This window comes from Prunus mume, linkage group LG2, assembly GCF_029339155.1.
Source record: "Prunus mume cultivar Tortuosa linkage group LG2, ASM2933915v1, whole genome shotgun sequence".
Taxonomy (NCBI): Eukaryota; Viridiplantae; Streptophyta; class Magnoliopsida; order Rosales; family Rosaceae; genus Prunus; species Prunus mume.
In genome coordinates this window covers 36,883,591-36,886,661 of record NC_142699.1, presented here as the reverse complement: position 1 = coordinate 36,886,661, position 3,071 = coordinate 36,883,591, and the positions used below count along the sequence as shown (strand labels likewise).

The following is a 3,071-nucleotide window of genomic DNA, read 5'->3' as shown; positions in this document are numbered from 1 at the left end:
TTTTTGGTCATATTTTAACTCTGAAGAAAACCTTTTTAATAAGACGACGTTTTTATTTGTGTGCGTCGTTATAAAAAAAAATTCAACAGTACCTCCGTTTTTTTGTGTTTAAGTCACTTATCCACGACGGTTTTTTGTTACCATCGTCTTTTTAAATACAACGACGGTTTTTTCTTCTACTGTCGTCTTTTTTTGGTCGTCTTTTTCACTTTTTGTAGTAGTGCCTGCTCAATTTCTTGATACTGCTCTGCCCAAAAACTTTGGAGTTGTTGCTGGTGGATGTGCTGATAAGCTAGTTGGTGTTGTGCAAGCTGAGAAGAGGCGGGAGGACCGCCAGCTGAGTACGAGATTGCACCAATCCAACTGATCCCGTGGGAGACAGCCCCATCATGTGGCCAGACTGATACGGGTTCACACCATATGATGCTTGAGCTGCACTACCCACCACTCCCATTGTTGTGGGATGCCCATGCCCTTGCTGACCCATACATCCAATCGTTTGGTTGCTGAGAAACCACATTAAGCTAAAAACAGTGAGAGTGAACATTAATCAAATACATCCAATGGTTTGGTTACTGAGAAAATGCAGAAATATCACAAAGTATGTTAGCTGATTTAGTTTCCTATGAAGGGACTCAACTCAACCAATCAAACTTTTAGTTCTACAAGAGAAACTGAGGCTGTAAATAGAGCAAGTCAACTGCAAGTATACAACCATTTGATCACTGAGAGTGAAACACTTTTCGCTTCCACAGTTCATTAATAATTACATAATTTATCACTTAAATATCATAGAAGAGAGTTTCAAAGCTAAATGCATATCATTACATCAGATAAGATATCATAAAATGGACCTTCAAAGCTGAATGTATCTCAAAAGGGTTTAAAGTTAAATCTAATTTTAAAACATGAACTAGGAGGGTTTATCTAAAACCTCGGCAACTTTGTTTTCCATTTCCTGCCTCCTGGCTTCTTGATTGGCAATTTTTCCTTCTCTCCCTTGGGCTTCTTGCGCTTGAGCAAATTGACAAGTTCTTGAAGAGCCAAATAAGCATCATCACTCCTCATGAACTCCTCAGCAACCTCTGCAGGGGTGACCTCCGTGCTCTCTATCAACCCTTCAATTTCTCCGCAAAGGCGGTGACGGTTGTCGTCACCAATGCCAAGGTAGTTAGAGGCTAAAGTCCTGAACCCGGTTGTGGTGCAATATGGGAGTTGAATTTGGACATCGATTCAACCAGGACGCAGCAATGCAGGGTCAAGCCGATCCTTGCGGTTTGTGGTGAACACAATAATTCTCTTGTCACCACAGCTTGACCATAAACCATCTATGAAGTTTAGCAGGCCTGATAGTGTCACCTGCAATTGGATCATGAGGCCATGCATATCTAATTTAGTTATTATTTACAGGACAAATGACCAAATCACATATTACATAAAACTATCAAAATAAAACTAAAAGGACTAATATTCAAACTTCAAACTAGTGGAATCAAAATTGTAATTTGGCCTTACATATTGTAAAAGATTGAATACTTGATCATAAAAATAAGATGTAAGTAAGTATATAAAAATTAAAATAAAAAATAAATAAAAAAAGAGACAAAACAGGTACTAACCTGGTCTTCAGAATCCGATTTCGATTTAGAATCGGCCGCCCTGTTTCCAGCATCAACTCTCCAGCAATCAATATTCTCAATCACCTAAATAGAACGACTGGTGGTGGACAGCAGCACCCTCCTCAAATGAGAGTCGTTGTAAATAGCACAAGGCTCCAAATCGTACACATCGAACTTAAGATAATTAGCCATGGCCGCTATCAGACTCGATTTACCTGTACCAGGAGGGCCATACAACAAGTAGCCTCTTTTCCAATCCTCTCCCACATTCTTATACCTCTCCAAATCCTCCATAAGGCTTCTCTTGAGCTCTGCATCCAGGGCCATCGTGTCAAACGTTGATGGGTGCTCCAGATTCACAGAGCCCCAATAAGAATTTTCCTCGTCGTCGTCGTTGCTCGGCCAGAGATGGCGGCCGTAAAGCTTGACAACCTTTTGCTCTGCTCTGATGGCATCGGCTCGAGCAAGCACAAAGGGCAGGTAGGAGCTCAGAACCTTGTCTTTATGTTTCTTGCAGAAGGTCAGCTCAAAGGAGCGCTTCTCAACAGTCTTGTCTTTCGTGCCGACCTTCTTGCTCTCCGACGAGAAACGCCACCAGAGCTTGACGTTGTCGAAGGTGTCGGCGATCACCTCGTCATCGCCTTTCGTCATGGCGACGGAGATGGCCTTCCCCGGGGGCGTTTTGCTGACGTGGAGGCGCTCAGTGGAGGGGCCCATCTTGGTGTGGAGGTAGACCTCGACGGCGTCGTAAACTTGGTTGCGTATCATGCCGGAGTGCTCATCGACGATGAGAGTGAGCTTGGTGGAGACAAAAGGGGTAAGCAGATAATTGATGGAGGAGAATATGTAGGAGCGGAAAGGCTCCGGAATGAGTTCTTCGGCCATTAAAGAGGATGGTGTTGTTGGATAAGATGGTTCAGAGAAAACAGTGTGTAGTTTTAGTTTCAAAAATATGGGTTTGGGGCATCGGTTGGCTAAGTAAGAAGTAATGATTTTTCTTTTATGAATGAGCGAAGTTAAAGAAGAGTTTCCATCTCTGTTTCAGAGTTGCAGAGTTTCAGAGAGTAGTTAGATGCACTCCTTTTGCTGCTAAAAGAAGAATTAGTACTTGGTTTTAGTTATCTACTACAAGCATACCAACTGCATTTCCTCAAAAAATAAATAAACACAAAAACAAAAAGAAACAAAAAAGCATGATATTTTTCGTCACACATATTTTGAATTGCATGAAGAGAATATTACAGAGGTTTTACTCTGCTGCTATGCAACTTCCCTCGTTAGGGAGAGAGATTGGAGATGTGAATTGGACCACATCGAGAGACAGGAAGCCCAATCTTGGACTTCTCCTGGATTTGGGTTTCTCAAACTCTAATGGACTTTACCTTCATTTGTACTTAAAACTTTGAACCACATTTCTTTCTCAGGGAGATTGTTAGAAATTATTTATGTTAT

The 3,071-nt window shown here is 41.7% G+C and overlaps 1 pseudogene; it reads right to left on the bottom strand.

The window, feature by feature from the left end:
* Positions 1 to 725: 725 nt before the first annotated feature.
* On the bottom strand, positions 726 to 2,504 carry LOC103340283 (AAA-ATPase At2g18193-like; annotated as a pseudogene).
* Between the last annotated feature and the right edge of the window lie 567 nt (positions 2,505 to 3,071).